The sequence below is a fragment of the Danio aesculapii genome, chromosome 22 (assembly GCF_903798145.1).
Source record: "Danio aesculapii chromosome 22, fDanAes4.1, whole genome shotgun sequence".
NCBI lineage: Eukaryota > Metazoa > Chordata > Actinopteri > Cypriniformes > Danionidae > Danio > Danio aesculapii.
In genome coordinates, this window is record NC_079456.1 from 38,148,285 (window position 1) to 38,166,310 (window position 18,026).

The 18,026-nt window shown below is 36.4% G+C and overlaps 1 protein-coding gene across 1 annotated transcript in view; it reads right to left on the reverse strand.

Annotated features, from left to right (window-relative positions):
• dag1 (dystroglycan 1) overlaps positions 1-17,735 on the reverse strand; it is a 48,705-nt gene extending 30,970 nt beyond the window's left edge. Inside the window, exon 1 of the mRNA XM_056447321.1 lies at positions 17,588-17,735. The gene's annotated coding sequence lies outside the window, so the exon portion shown is untranslated. The remainder of the gene's footprint in view (positions 1-17,587) is intronic.
• Between the last annotated feature and the right edge of the window lie 291 nt (positions 17,736-18,026).

The following is an 18,026-nucleotide window of genomic DNA, read 5'->3' on the forward strand; positions in this document are numbered from 1 at the left end:
GCATATCACTAAAAAAATATGTGTTTTTTATGAGTTATCGTGACTACAGAATAGTGTTCAATAAATACTGATACTGAACTACTTAAAATTATACAGTCTCGCTTTTGGTAAGTGCCGATACTGGTTTTGCCCTCTCACACTCTCCTCTCACCAGCAGGGAGATAATAATAATAATAACAATAATAATAATAATAAATAAATAAATAAAATAATAATAAATAAAATAATAATAAATAAAATAATAATAAAAAAAAATAATAATAATAAATAATAATAATAATAATAAATATATAATAATAATTTAACAAGTGTGTTTTAATGAGAAATTAAAATAAGAAGGCCCTAATTATTATTATTTTTGTAATTTATTGGTTCGTAATTATTTCCCTTTTTACTTAATTTGCATACTTGAACTTGTTCCCTACAGTATCAAAATGGTATCGGATATCGATATTTTTCAAGGTATCGCATCGAAGTTCCAGTATTTAAAAAATTTTTTTTTTTTTTGAGCAAGATGCTAACCGTCTAATCTAATTCAATGATAAATGCTAAGCTAAGCTAAAAGTGTTCCCGCTAGACCCAGATATCTGCTGAATCGATTTTAAAAATATGGTAAAACTCAACAGTTCAACTCTAGAATACTTCTAATATTAGTCGATATTAAGATAAAAGAGGAGCGTTAGACTCTAGAAACTCTAGAATACTTCTAAAAGTAATTGGAGTGTTCCTTTAAGCACACCCCTGCTGAAAAATCCAGCTTAAACCAGCCTAGGCTGGGTGGCTGGTTTTAGCTGGTCGACCAGGCTGGTTTTAGAGGGGTTTTGGCCATTTCCAGGCTGGTTTCCAGACATTTCCAGCCTGGTCTTAGCTGGTCAGGCTGGAAAATGACCAGCAAAAACCAGCAATGTCCAGCTTAAACCAGGCTGATCAAGCTGGATTTAGATGGTTTTAGCTGGTCATTTTCAAACCAGCCTGGTTGACCTGCTAAAACCAGTCAATCAGCCTAGGCTGGTTTAAGCTGGATTTTTCAGTAGGGACAACAGAAAGCTGCTTCTTGATTTTGGAATAATTGCGGTAAGTTGCAACCAAGCGCGACCTCTTCAAAGATCAATGTTTATTCAGACCAAACAGCAGTACGGTGCCATGCTAAGAACCCGTTTTAACTTGCTGCAACTTTGATGGCAAGAACTAATCAAAGCCTGTGTTTTCCAAACAGTGAAAGGACACAGTGTGGCGAAAACAGAAGGTACTGCCCTCAACCCAAAACGGGGGCAACAGATGGCCTGAAAGACGTAACCGCTGACTTGTTTAACAGAGACGCGGCTGCTGAGTCTGTCGAAGATCAATGATCTGTGTCAATAAACACCTCGCGGTAGACACCAACACAACCCAACGGTGTATTTAATGTAGATGCTGATAAACACGTGGCTTTGGGTTAGACAATAACACAAGCTCCCAAGGATATCTTCTGTTTGTTATGAAACCAGGAAGACTCTAACTGTACCCTGCGGACACGGACACGAAACAAGGCAAATCGCTGATAACACCGTGCCAAGAGATCTTTCCTATATATCTGTGATACTCGAGAAGACTGCATCAGTCGAGGAGCTCACTGCTCTTTCTTTTTTTTTCTGCTGCTGTTGTTGTTGAGGAAAACATTTCCTGAAATATAAGCCACATAAATCAAACGCACTGAGATATTACAAAAACTCCAAGAAGCCGAATGTGAGCGAAAACTAAAAATAAATCACATTCAGAGACTCTTTTTTTTTTAAGATTACAAACCCGCATGATCCTATTCCTTTAGCTGTGTGCTTAAAGAGCAGCAATTCCAATCCTGAAAGAGGCTAAATCTACACAAGATAACTAACCCACTGTACAAAAAAGACTATACATGGAAGGCAACAGGGGAGGACCACTATACTGAAATCATAGCCTTTCTGCGATGGAAAATAGGCCAAACAGCTTACAGACTCTCATTCACTGTGCAGAATTATTTCTGTCTTAGTTGTGATATTGATTCTGGGGTTTAGAAACGTTGTAGTTTATAAATGTTAAACATTTCAAACCTGAGAATGTTCTGTTCAGAATAAAGCACACAAAAAGACTTTAACAATGCCGGCAGAATGATCGGAGACTGCCATAGGGTTTGTCGAATATGTCAACATGACGGGATTGTGTTCGAATTAGCCGAAAACAACTTAAGCGATTGTTTGCCACCAAGAAAACATTTCTGGGAAGTAACATAACATGCTATATTCACAAGATATACACCATCTAAAGTCTTTTTTCATGCACTAAACCTTTTAGAATTATTCATGGAGCTTTAATAAGCTAATATTAATTAAGAGTCTACATGGAATAGTCTATTTGTACTTATACGGTTAATTTGTCACACTGCAAAACCATTTAAAATAACCAGTGGTGATTAAAATTAGTGATTTTTTTTGTATGACCAGGGCCATCGGCACAGTCTTTACACATTTAAATAAACGTTAGACAATTTTAAACTAAAATAGACAGATACTAAATATATGAAGACATTACACACATACCGTTATATAAAAGTATATCATTTCATGTTCAAATAAGACAATGCATGTAAATTGTGTTCAACATTGTGTTCGTTTGCTGGAAAATGTAGAATCACTTGAAATAAAATCATCTGATATTTTATATTAGGTGTGTAGGCAGTGGACATCTGAATTTGAGCCTGACCAAGCTGACATGAAATAAAAACAAACAATATTACAAGGAGCTCTAGATTGTGTAAGCAGGCTCATTTTGCGAGTAGCCAAAAGTCAAACAGCGGAGTTTGACTATTTTTAAATCCATTCAGCTGATCTCTCTGGGTCTGGCAGGACCACTTTTAGCTTAGCTTAGCATAGATCATTGAATGAGATCAGACCATTAGCATCTTGCTCAATTTTTAAAAATAAAGCTTTCAAAATGTTGGCCTGGAAAACATAGGTTTTTAATTTTCCATCAGATTTGGTACATGATGCAACTTCAAAAGAGTCAGCAAAGATGAGATTTGAGCAAGATGCTAATGGTCTAATCCAATTCAATGACTTATGCTAAGCTAAAACTGCTATTTAACCATTTTAACTCTTAAAGGCTTGCAACATGATCCCATTTACCAAAAAAGTGATGTTTTCCATTAAGTTCAGATACCAAAAGACCGGCAACACAAAAGGTTTCTTGGAAGAAATATTTAACAATGGCTGATGTAGTGAAAATCTGAATTTGGGCCTGACCAAGCGGACAGGAAATCAAAAACAAACAATGCTATAAGGAACTTTTTTGTAAACAGGCTTAGTTTGCAAGTAACCTAGAGTTAAACAGTGGAGTTTTACTATTTTTAAATCCAGCTGATCTCTCTGGGTCTGGCAGGAGCATTTTTAGCTTAGCTTAGCATAGATCATTGAATGACATTAGACCATTAGCATCTCACTCAATTTTAAAATAATAAGTTTCAAAATTTTGGCCCAATAAATAGCATTTTTTTTCACTTTGTCAGGTTTAGTACATAATGTAACTACTAAAGAGTCAACAAAGATGAGATTTGAGCAAGATGCTAATGGTCTAATCTGATTCAATGACTTATGCTAAGCTAAAACTGCTATTTAACTATTTTAACTCTAGCAGACTTGCAAAATGAGCCTATTTACAAATAAAAATGCAGTTTTTCCACCAAGTCCTGATTGCAAAGGACAAATTCAAACCACATTTAAAACCACAATAAAAACTGGCAACACAAAATGTTTCTTGGAAGAAATATTTAACAATGGCTGATGTTGAGAAATCTAAAAAACATTGGACTAGATTCTTGATTAAAGAAAACCCCCATTAGCATCTCCCTCAATTTGTAAAAAATGAAAGTCAACCAAAATGAGAATTGAGCGAGATGCTAATGGTCTAATCAAATTCAATGACTTATGCTAAGCTAAAACTGCTATTTAACCATTTTACCTCTACAAAATCAGCCTATTTAGTAATAAATAGTAGTTTTTTACAAATAAAATGTATTTTTCCACCAAGTCCTGATACTAAAGGACAAATTCAAAACATTTAAAACCACAATAATAGCTGGCAGCACAAAAGGTTTCTTGGAAGAAATATTTCACAATTTGCTGATGTTGAGAAATCTTAAAATCCTTGAACTGGATTGAAAAACCAATGACTGGCATGAGTAAAAAATAATAATAATTTCCGCAATATGACGCTACAGACCATTACTACTCATTCCTAGTCATTTTCTTGCTTATACTTCGTCGTTCTTAACACCCACTTTCAGCATCTCATTCATAAAACAGCAGAGCGCTCTCAAATACTGCCTTTCACCCTGCAGATATGCATTCCTTAAGCAGTCTTACCTTACCAAGGTAACCACCTTCCCACACACACACACATTTGAAAACCTGAACACAGATACACCCTCTCGCATGACAGACTCTCTATACAAAATGGAAGCTACATGGGATCGCAATCTGCTCTTAGTTTACACTGTGTGATGGAGCACTTACAAGCACTAATGCGAACAAACTCAAGAGCCTGGTGGTCTCAAATAAGGGGACACCCGAAGACACCGGGTAGAGTGCGAAGACAAGCAGTTGTGTTGACTTGTAAGAAATAACACACAAGTGTTCCTCGGCCGTTCCTGCTGTATTTACTAGGTCAGCAGCGCGAGTTATGAACCAGCTGCAAGGTTACACTGTTTGTCAGTGTCAAACACACCTGGTCTGGCCTGTTTCCCCCCACATCCATGTGTCTCTTTAGAGTATACGTTATCAGAAGCCAAGATCTCCACACCAAAGCCGGTGTGAAAAGCACACTCCAGCCAGCATGATGTTTGCCGTCCGAGTTGTTCAATGATTTGAGGACTGCTGGGTTAGATGAGCCTCAACTAATAGTTAGTGTAGGCACAGCCTAGCCTCTGCGCTAACCCCTGAATTTTAATACTTGGGGTTAGGTGGTATAATGAGCAATAATAGCGACGCATGTCTTGGCAAACATCTCTAATGAGCCATGAAAAGAGAAGAAAAACAATTGGGTTTTTTTTATTGAGCACGCTCACAAGAATAGTTAATTAGATTTTGTAGAAGCAGATTTTCGTAAAATAAATCCAACAATCATCTAAAATGTAGAAAACTACCCATTTCGGTAATGATGACCAAAAGGTCGTGTAAACATGCTGACAGGAGGCAATTTGATAATATATGAGAAATATCAAGAGATCTTCATAGCTAGCAGCCATCTCGAAATAACTGGCTCCTTCACTCAAAACTAAATTAAATAAACGCTGTGTGTTTAAATAGTCCTTTAAAAACCAATGGTGAAGATGAGAAGATCAGTCATGAACACAATCTTTCTGCTTTCTTTCATTATACATTAATATTCAGTAAATTATTTGTTGTGTTGAATAATCTATTAGAACAATAGCATTGTTTTTGTTGCTAAATGTTATGCTAATGTGTTTAAATGATAACATATTGCAACATAGACAGGCACATTGCGGTAATGAGAATTTCAGTAGAAAATGTAGTGAAATAAAGAATATATATGAGGTAATGTTGAAATTACATAATATGCTTGGTAGACGACGCTGAAATTTACATGCTTAAATTAAAACGACACATTCGGAAATAGACGAACACATTGCGATAATGAGAATTTCAGTGGAAAATGAATAGAATTAATAAATAATAGCAATGTTGAAATTACACGTTGTGCTTGGTAGATAATACTGAAACGTGCATGTGTACCTGCTTAAATTAAACAATACGCATTCAGATATGGACTGACATATTGCGGTAATGAGAATTTCAGTAGAAAATGCCGCTAAATTCTGAATAATTATAATCTCATGTTGAAATTACACCTTGTGCTTGGTAGAAAATGCTGAAATAGGTTTGTACACTTGCTTAAATTAAAACACATTCAGGTATAGACGGATGCACTGTGGTGATGACAATTTCAGTAGAAAATGCCATAAAATTTAGAATAAATAATGATAATGTTGAAATTACACAATGTGCTTGTAGATGACACTGAAATGTGTATGTGCATTCAGTTAAATTAACACACAACACATTCATAGACACACACATTGCGGTAATGACAATCTCAGTAGAAAATGCCATAAACATTAAGAATAATTATGTTTGAATCACATTATACTTGGGTAAAAAAAAAAATATTGTCTTCATTTTAGATTTAAAATCATAAGTGTCGTATTATTGTAATCATTTCATGAAAATAACCCAGAAGGCAGTGTTCTGTAATGTGCGCATAGGTGGGTTTACTGTAAAACACCCTAACGATCCTCTGTACATTTCCTACAAGAGCTTTTTCCACAAATTGACAAGTGATGCAGCAACGAGGACACCCCCCCCCCCTCCTTCTTCCTCCATACCAGTGCCATTCAAGGAAAATTAAATTGACGGATTTAAGATTCACAAGGAGTGGACGGAGCGCGGCCTGGCTCATGCCCTGAATTTTAAACTCTAATCAGACCCCCTGCTTATTGCCCACACTGATTTCACTTGGCGTTGAAAATGGGGTAGCGGAAGACGGAGAAATGGAAAAGAAATCAAAGGCGGTTTTTTTAGAAAGGTCCATTTTGAAGTGTGGCATTTTTATACTGAAGATTTATTCATTTATTAGAATCAAGGACGTTAGAGAGAAGATAGAGAGGGACGTGTCTCTAAATGAGAGAAGAAGAGAAAAAACAAAGCTGATGACCTAGACAAAGGACATATCAATGTTAAAATGGTGATCGATAAGAGGCGAAAACCCACAGAGGATTACTCCAGAGTGGGTCCAGCTAAACGAGTGTTAGGTTAAGACTGCACGAGGGCGGAAAAGGGTGCTATTTTTGTACGTCATAAAGACAACCCACTGAAAAACGATGGCCTAAGAGTTTCCACTCTATCATGGAGGATTTTAACCTCTTCTCCACTGTTCATGACTTGTTTGTGATTAATTGGATATTACAATTTCTACCCATTTAAATATATGTTGTGCACAGGTTTACATACTGAATTAATTCTGTAACATGCTGCATTTTACAGCTAGATTATTTGATAGTGATTTTATCTGCAATGTTCTAATCTAACAAGTTATTAAGGCTATTTTAGGTACAAGAGTAATGTTTTGCTATTTCGTTAGGGTCAACAAAAAAAAAAAAGTTGGTCTGTGCTAATTTTGATTGACATGGCCAGGTTTTGTTACGCAGACCTGGCAACCATGCCTTGATCACATTTCACCAAGATGATCCAAAATCTAAAACATGCATGGTATAAAAAATCTTTTCACACTCTTGAATTGTTCTAAACATTTTTTTATCAGCTTGTTTTGTTAAACACAAAAGAAGATATTTAGAAGAATGCTGGAAACCTGTAACCATTGACTTCCTTAGTATTTGTTTTTTCTACTATGGATGTCAGCGGTTACAGGCTTCCAAAAAAAAACAAGTCAAGGGTGTGTAAAGGATCACAGATTGTTTTTTTTTTTTTTTGGTGAACTTACCCTTAAAACCAGGCGTCAAACTTGTGCCCATGAAGGACCATGGACCAAAACTCGGCCCACTTTACCATTTTATGTGGCCCACGAGAGCATACGATGTACACCAAATACAAATTTAGTAATTTTTTCAAGTTGATTACAAAGTCAAAGCAAAGTGTCAAAGCACAATCGCAGTGAATGCGCAGAATTCGATTAGACTGCGCCAAAGTTCAAAATACTCAAGCAAACACAGAAAAGCATCCTGTGAGTAATATGAAGTTAACAAATACATCGTTTACATTTATGGATTTACATCTATTTGTTCTGTAAATATAAGAGAAAAAAAAAAAGACTAAATATTTAGCGAAGAGAATTCGATTCACATGAATCAAAACGCATACTGTGAGTATTATTATTTCAGTGAGTAATTCATTGTGGATTTAAATCTATTTGTTTGCTTCGTAAACATGTTATAAGGAAATAAAGAGACGATTACTTAACGAATCACAATTCAATTAGAATGCGCAAAAATTCAAAATACTCAAACAAGCACAGGAATAGATCTTGTAAGTAATCTGGAGTAAACAAATCCATCGTTTACATTCACGGATTTACATCTATTTATATGTTGCTTATATATGTTATATGGAAATAAAGAGACGATTATTTAACAAAGCAGAACTCGATTAGATTGAGTATTTTGAACTTTTGCACAAAGCTTCCTGTGAGTAATCTAGAGTAAACCAATGCATCGTTTACATTAACGGATTTACATCTATTTATTTGTTCTGTAAAATATAAGGAAATAAAGAGACGATTATTTAATGAAGAGAACTCGATTAGATTGCGAGAAAATTGTAGATACTCAAAAAAGGAGCAGAAAACTCGCATGAAGCAAAGCATCCTGTCAGTAATCCGGAGCAAACAAATCCATCGTTTACATTTATGGATTTACATCTATGTATTCGCTTCGTAAAATACGCTCTGAGAAAATATAGAAACGATTATTTAACAAAGAGAATTTGATTAGATTGCAGTCGCACACAAGTACTCAAAATACTCAAGTGCAGTAAAGCATCCTGTGAGTAATCTAGAGTAAACTAATAGAGTAATCTATTTATTGGTTTCTTAAATACAAGAGAAAAAAGACGAATGTTTAGAGAAGAGAATTCGATTAGATTGTGCAAAAGTTCAAAATACCTAAAATACTACAGGAGTAAACAAATCCATCGTTTACATTTATGGATGTACATCTATTTTTTGTTCCTTAAATACATTATAAGGAAATAAAGAGACGATTATTTAACAGCATAATAAGAATTAGTAACATTTATATAGTCTCACAGTCACAACTCTTCCTTCAAGAGCAGAAATAATGCTGAAGTGTCGCTGAGTGAATACGAGTTTGACACCTCTGCTTTTAACTGATGCCTAAATATACCTTTCAAACGCAAGCGGACGGAAATTCCAGGACCAAATCATAAAAGGTTAATACATCATTGTTTAAGCAGCAGACTGTAAATCAGTAACTAGACGTATTCTCAAGGCCTACATGACGAGCACTTTTCTGACTCAACTCGAACCGCCACTCGAGTCCGCAACCCAACTCTCTTCATGCTTTACCAGGCTAATCGGTTAACAAATGAGCGTCTTCGCCCTCTCGCGCTCTGCTTCTGGAGTTAGCAGCGGCTCCAAGCTCCACTCAAGACAACTCTACAATTACCCTCCTGAAGCATTCTCGCAACTAAAAAAAAAAAGATCACGACAGACACAGTCGCACTTCGGTAAACAGCAGGCAATTTGTGTGGGAGTCAAAGATCAACTCAAAGCAAGCGGCTCAGTAGGGGTAAACAGAGAAGCCTCCCTTCATCCAAAAGGCTGCTGGACACAAATTGGTGCTTGCGAACATTAAACAAACCCAATGTTTCATTTTCCCCTCAAATCTGTAGACGCAACCCCCAACTGTTATCGATCAACCAGACACAACATCAGGAATGGTAATATGTAAACAACATCTTTAAAAATCAATATTATTGCATTTGTAGGCAGGTAATTTAAGTGTGTGTGTGTGTGTGTGTGTGTGTGAGGTGGCCTTTATCTGCCCAGTTTCTCCCATCCAGAGCTAGACAACATGTCTCAGTCTCCAGGCCATCGCGTTAACATCCTATGCTACATTAAACTCGCGTTTCTACAGCGTGCTGAGCTAGTGAATCACGCCGTCTTTCCCTGTAAGACAGATCTTCCCTCCTGTTTTTCCCCTGCGCGGAGACCACAGGCCAGGACGTCTCCGTTGAGCCCATTGAAATCTGTTGCGATTGTCGGTGCACAAGAACTCGGCATGTGGAGCTCCGATGAAAAGCGATTTGATTTTTTTATAGAAATCGCTGCTTTGTGTTGGAGGTGCACGAAGTAGAAGGTCGAGCGATGTGCTCAAAGCGGTTTTCCCTCCAAAAAAAAAAAATGTCAGAGCAGCTTTGGTTTAAAGGCCTCTGACATCGCAGAAAGTCTTGACCCGAGTTGTGCAGCTACATGAAACAACATGTTTTTTATGTTTGATTTTTTCTCTTTCTACAGCAGACCCATTTTATTTATTTATTATTTCCACATGCTTCTCTTAAGTGTTAACCCGTTGCTGCTTATGCTGGCTTTGCCGAATTACACACCTACCAATTACAGGACATTACCTTTATGATTGTTTTTGGTGCATCAGATTACATTCTGTTTAGGAAGAAAGGACACTTAAAGCAAGCAATGGTGCATTTTAAAGGGACAGTTCACCCATTGGAAAATTCGGTCATCACCTATGAGCATTTTGGATATGCGCATTAATAAAAAAATAGTCGGATAAAGTTTATATTCGATAAGAAAAGATGCCCATAAACTACGATGGAAACACTTTTACTGAACAAATCCTATATGCGCATTAAGAAAGGTCACGTGATCTTGTTACGTGTGATCATGTGATGATGAAAGTGTGTGTGAATGGACAAACCAGCCGGCTGAGCACACTGTAAACCATCTGAAATGTTGTTTTGGTCATTCTAAAACTCCGTACCCATTTCAGTATTAGTGATATTATATTATTACTTACATCCAGGACTTTAAAGAGCGTCTGCGCTCCGCAATTCACACCTTCAAACGCCACCACACTTTCATTACATGTCTGCATTTGTCTCCTGAGTCGCAAGTCGTTTATTAAATGAAGAAAAGATTGACGCGGCTTCTTCTACTGCAGAAAAATCTGTCATTACTGTTGATATTTGGCGCCGGTTTATCAGGCAGTGACGATTTTGTTCTCCTTGACTAATTTGATGGAAAAGCTGCTTCATTCACACATCTTTTATGCGATATTCCCATTTTGAGCATAAAGTTAATTCGCATCTTTGGATGGAAACATAGATATTTACTCTTCCTAACCGCAAAACAACACATTTTGAAGAATGCTGGAAACCTGTAACCGTTAGTACTTGCTATGGAAGTTGGTGCTTGCAGGATTTTGTGTTCAATGAAGAAACCCAAAAAGGTTTGAAAGCACTTGAGGGTTATTAAATTAGATTTTTTTAGCTGATCTGTCCCTTTAATGCTTCATAAAAAAATAAGTTGTCAAAATATGAGGAAATGTTCCATTGCCATTAGATTATATTAAACAAACTAATTAAATTGTGTTCGATTTCAAAAGTATAAAAACTTAAACCAAATTCTGTTTTACTAGGGCTGGCCTAAAATCAAAATCTCGATTAATTGAACTTTTAAGCCAATTATGATTAATGAGCAATTATTTTATTTCTTTTTTGCCCTCATAGTTCACTGACAGGTTTTGTACATTAAATATGCTCACATATTACAAGTGGGAGCTTTTTGAATGAAGAGTGCAATACTTGATTTTAAAATAATTGTAGGAAACTATGGTTATTTATTAAACATCAGCGTTGAACAACTGAATTTAAAACACACATTGCCTGAAATAAACAGTCCCTTTCTTCTTATAAAAAATGAAAATAAATAACTTGCACTTTTGGAAACAAAATTAGTTATTTTCAATGTTTTCAAAAGTAGAAAATCAGCAGGATCTCTACTAAATAAAATACCATTGTTTATCCAGTAAATAACATTTTAAACTGTGCATTTCTTGAATCTTCTGTAAACAAATATATTAATGTAAATAATTTTATTGCAGTAGAATAATATCTGGTGCAGCTTCCAATCATCGTCAATGTAATGCAAACGTGTGACGTGAACAATTTGAGAGGTTTACAGGTGTGCGACCGCACAAAGGCTGCGCCGGCCCTGAACCATATCCATGTGTTCGACATAGAAGTATAAATCAGCCTTAACAGAGTGGGGGTCACATGACTCCACACTCGGCAGGAAAAAAAGTCTTGACCTTGAAAAATTTAATGATTATAGGTTCTGAATGCTGATTTCAATTACTTTGATTAATCGCCTAGGCCTACGTTTTACAGACAATTAAATTTTAAAAATGCCAGAAATATCAACATATGCGTCTCTGGACCACAAAACCAGTCACAAAAGTGTCAGTTTTGTAAAAATTTGCTTTCTGTTGATGATCTCACAAGGAAACCAAACTATTTTACATTCTGTCAGTAATTCGTACAAATTCGTGCGAGCTTAGTCGTACAAAAATGTAGGAGTTTAAAAAAAGAGGCGTGGCACCCAACCCCACCCATCATTGGGGGATATGCAAATCGTACTAAATTGTATGAATTTATAAGAATTAGCTACTAAATCAAAAGGTTACGAATTGCTGTGAGATTGTGTTGGCTTTGATAGGATAGGACAATATTTAGCCAAAATCACACTGTTCACATTATGTTCTTAGCTATGTGAACTTGCTAACCCAAAATTGAGTTTGGTATATTTATGCTAGGAAATTACCATAATCTATCAAATCTTCATATTACATGCTCTTTCAATTAAAAAACAAATCTACAATTTTGAACTAAACAACGCATTTTTGGGTATTGCCAAACACATACCCTTAAAAATAAAAATTGTCCTGGGATATATCAGGAATATAATAATAATAATAATAATAATAATAATAATAAAAGCACAATGGGTTACTGACATCAGCTTGATGCTCTCCACTAAATCATTGGCAATAACTCCAAGAGCTTGTATCAAGAAAACAAACAGGGTCACGTTTGATTTCCTGTCGCCGTTAAACCTCACCTCCAGAACATGTCAATTCTCGCATAATGGCACGCACACACACACAAGACTATTGCAAACAACCCTCGGTCCACATGGCCAAATCAACATCAGCAGAACAACAAACGCACCAGTCCTCAACACCACTGCATGTTACCAGAAGTGCACACTATTAGTCTGAACGATCCTCCTCTTCTCTTCTTCATCCGAGCTCAACACCTCTGCTGATGATGCAAGTCTTATCACAGTACCGATAGTATGCAGCCTCGCATTAGAGACGTTTCCCCGCTGCCTTTAAAGCCCCCACCCTCAGAACAGAGCCCCCAGGGTTATTTACAAGCAGTGCTACAGAAATCTAGGTAGGCTGCAATTGAAGTGTGAACTATTGCACACTGCAGCAGACAGTGCCTCTGAAGACTGAAGCGGCTTACTGGAAAATAAACAAGCGATCTGCATGTGCATGTGTAAGTATGTGCGTGTGTGTACAATAAATAAATAAATAAAATAAAAAAAGACATGCTTGTGACCGACTCGGCGTCATCTCTAATCCAATCGCCCTGCAAGATTACGAAAGCACAGGAGTTATGAAAGGTCCGGAGCGTGCCTCTACATTGGGATTTTTTATGTGGGTGGGTGCGCCTTTTTCCCCGCCTTTTCACAGTGCGTCGTAATCCAAGTTTAAGGCATTATTTGTGAGAAGAGATTTGTGCAAAGCCCAAATAGGTACTTTAGCGGACTCAACCGTGCAATCATGTACAATAAACTTCCAGGCACCTGCTGGAGGAGGGGGTGCGTTGAGGAAAAGCTCCTCTATTTTTAAAACCTCCACAACAACGAAGTCACGTGCGCAGGCAATAAATCAATATCGCCACCCTCTGCTAGCATATTCTCCACACGGATTGCACCGTAAAAGGACGTTTTTACAAGGTACACCAGGAATAAATATCTCCGTGGACTGGTTAGCTCAAACAAATTAAGGCATAAATGAACATGCAATTACAGAGCCAAGAGAGTTCTTCTCAGGGGCAAGTGAATCAATAACACTTGACAAGTGCAACAGTACAACAGGCCAGAACATCTTCTGCAAGACGATCAGCCCAAAGGGTATTGCAATACCTGCAATCGCAATTAAATTAAGGACACCTGAGAGAGAGAGAAAAAATGAGTCCCGCAACAGACTCAATAGGAATAAAGCGCGAATATGAAACTGAAACTCATCTAAGATGTGAAATATGACACGTAGATGAACTTACACTACAGTAAAGAGAGGGAAGGCAGGAAGGAAACTATAACCTGTCCTCTAATTTTATCCCCCTTTACTCGCTGGATTTTCCCTTGGGAAGGTATGAGGGGGTAGCAGAAAATAGACTCAACCACATGCCAAGACAAGAGATGTGGCCTTATTCCAGTAGCGCTCACTTTAAACCTCGTTCAGATGAGACATTCAGTGACTAAACGACCAACCGACTCAACTCTGTGGGTGTTTTTGGTTCTTAAATCAGGGTTGGACCGACGAGATTGAACACTGGATGTACTGCGTGTAACGTTCACTTCTAGGGTCAGATGGGAATAGACATAACAGGTTGACCAAATTTCATAAAAAAGCTATTTCTGGTAGAAGTACACTCATATGTAGTAACATGATGGATAAAATGTGTAACTAACTATGGCTGAGTGGATAAATTGTGCAAAATTTGATATATGCTTTCATAGGGCTGTTGGAATTATAGCCCCGCTTTGATTGTTTTTTCTTTTTTTAATATTTCCCAAATGATGTTGAACAGATTCAGGAAATGTTCACAGTATGTCTGATAATATTTGTTCTTCTGGAGAAAGTCTTATTTGTTTTATTTTGGCTAGAATAAAAGCAGTTTTTAATTTTTTAATCACCATTTTAAGGTCAATATTATTAGCCCCTTTAAGCTGTATTTGTTTTCGATAGTCTCCAGAACAAACCATCATTATACAATAACTTTCCTAATTACCCTAACCTGCCTAGTTAACCTAATTACCCTAGTGAAGCCTTTAAATGTCACTGTAAGCTGTATAGAAGTGTCTTGAAGAATATCTAGTCTAATATTATTTACTGTCATTATGACAAAGAGAAAAGAAATCAGTTATTAGAGATGAGTTATTAAACTATTATGATTAGAAATGTGTTGAAGAAATCTGCTCTCCGTTAAACAGAAATTATGAATAAAATAAACAGGGGGACATCAACTGTATATAGTGCAGTCAAAATTAAAGTATATAATGTCATATTATCTTCTATTGTTTATTTTTTTATATAACAAAATACATTGTTTATGGTAATACTTTTTCATAATTTACATATATCACGCTTCCTTATTGAGGATGCAGATAGAAACATAAACAACAGCGTTGTGATGAAGTTGCAATGTTGAAAGTACAATGTTTACATTTATTTAAGCAAATATGTTTGTATTATTTGTTCCGTTGGACCTGTAATCATTAGTTTTTGAAAAGCGTTTTACATTTTGTTACTATTATTTTACATTTCTGCATATTTAAATCAAACAGTAGAAACTTTAAATCAAAATGTAGTCTCGTTTATATTTGGGCAATTCCATGCAATGCCTAAAGTCAACCTTGACAAGTTTTTGCCAAAATAGCGAAAACCATTTCTGCGGTTTATTTTTGTGCAACCAAGTATTTTACAGTGCTTCTCTGTTCATGTTTTCAAAATATTATATTTGATTTACAAAGTCCCACAAGTGCCAATTTCACATGTCACATCCATAACGGAGCTTTTTCCAAATAAAATAAAACCAGTCGTTTTTGGTCTATAGTGAGCAACTCTTATCCTTTTGATTAGCATTGTTTCTTTTGGGTTGTGCAGTTTAATTCCACAGAAATTCTACAAAGTATGTTGTATACTGTAAACATCGCTAACTTATTTTGTCACATTCCATAACGCATGATTATTTTCCTCATTTAAAATATTGAAAACGTTTACAGATTGATATTTTTCTGATCCCGTAACTTTGTGCTTAGTTGTTTCGGAAAATATAACAGATGTTTCATTATAATATTAACATAGACTTACTCTGTGTATTTATGTTGAGATTTTACTTGCAAATGTAAACGCTGGAATTGCTCATATATATATATATATATATATATATATTATATATATATATATATATATATATATATAAACTTTAAACTGATTGTATTGACAGAAATGGCGTTACATTGTGGATATATCATTATCAGGATATTAGATATCTTCCACCAGACACTAACATTAGTTTCTAAGTTAAAATGTTACCAATAAAAACTGGAAATATAAAATAAAATTCCAATAGAAAGTTCATAATTCCACGTCATGTAATGCATTTAGACTTTAAGCAGAAATAAAAACCATTAGGCCTATAAACCCAGTTCTGCTTTAAAAAGAAACAGTTTGTATCCAAAACAACTAGTCATGTGGAGACCACAGTGTTTTGGTTACTAGATCAAGACTCTCTAATGTAATCACTGTTAAAACAGTATTTACACAACTTAATTATTTATATATATATAGATATATATATATATATATATATATATATAATATATATATATATATATATATATATAAAATACATGAGGTTTTTCTTTTCAGCTAGTGTACAGCTTCACCACTGCCTTGTTTTGGAGTCAATCGTGTGTTTAGTTAAAACCGACTGCACTCGGGGGAGCATTTCCCTGTTCGCTGAGGAGCTAAAATGAAAAAGTCAAATATGGAAGGATAGCGTGGGAAACCAAATGTCTGGCGAGCTTCATGGAGGTCTTCATGTCCCCTGACAAAAGGGAAAAAACCCCTCACACAGCTGAAAGGTTTAAAAACGTCTCCATGGAGAACCAGACGTGATGAACATGCTAAAAAGCTAAACAAGCCAATAAGTAAGAAAAAAATCCTCCTGGTTCATTAGTGCTACACACTGAGGTTACTTTGTCATGTCCTTTAGAAGGATGAAGAGACGAACAAATCCACAAAGCATTGGAGAGCTGGATTTCAAGCCAACACTTCAACAAGGTTTCTTGACGAAAACCACAATATTATTATTTACATCGCACAGCGAAGATTAAAGCCAAAGCCTGACGTGTAAACACGAACAATGCAATCTTCAGTGTATTAAAACAATAAAACCATTCAAAGGATACAAAGACTAAAAACAAAAGTATGAAACCAAAAGCGGAACGCGGGAAATTAAATTCCCAGCAGCATATTTACCTCAACACGCACAATAACAAATGTAAACCTTTTTTCTGCTTAGACTGACATTATTGATCATCTTTCAGCAATCAATAACATCTAAAACGACCCAATAATGTCCTTTAAACGGCAATTACCCGAACAAACCGGCGGATGATGATAATAACGAGTGATACGAATGATGTTACACCGGAAACGAGTTACCTTCATCGCGTTTTTCCACATCACACACATTTCACAACTCAGGCCATCGATATTAAACGATAAACCAACTTGACGTGTTAATCAAACCCTTCATTTACATCTCCAAAACCCCGATAGACACGCAACTACATCAACCTCGAACATAATGTTCGTTAAAACCGTTAACTCGAATCGTATTTGAAAATTTGAATCTTTTAATTCGCTACACCTTTTGGAACGTTAAAGCCCATCTCACGACGTGACGCGATCGACGCGACGCGACAAACTAAACGTCGCACGATGCATATTCGACTAAAAATGAACCGTTCTGGTTTATCGCGTCGCGTCTGCGCTCGCTCGCCGTAATAGACGAGGGTCTTACACCTGTTTGCATTTGGTTTGCATTAGGAGCGTCAGTCTCTGCAGCACAAACACAGCCAAGCCTAAAAATACCAGCTATAATTCAGTCCATCTGCCACAAACGCCCTCCGCGCGATGACTTACCTCGGTGGAAATAGATCGCGCGTCACATCGCAGCTATTATAATATCTGGATGTCAAGCTTATAGACGCATCCGAGCGCAAGGAGGAGAAGAAATCTCGCCCTTCTACAGCTCTTCTCTCTCCATCTACACGAATCAATCCACACACACACACACATAGATACACACTTTCACTGTCCAGCCTCAAGACCTGAGCAGCCGAGCCCAGAATCGTCCACATCGATCGAACAGCCTAGACGCGACCAGCCGAGCACAGAGTCATCCCAACACAAACTTGATTTTGTATTAAATAAATTAGCTTTTTTATTGATTTCACATTATTATTCGCTTGTTATCTGGTTCCCCTATACCAATAAATGGTCACCTGAAGTCACGACCCACACCTAACCTAATATAACGTCTTTATGATGTTTGTGCCTGCTGGTCAGCTAAATATTCAAT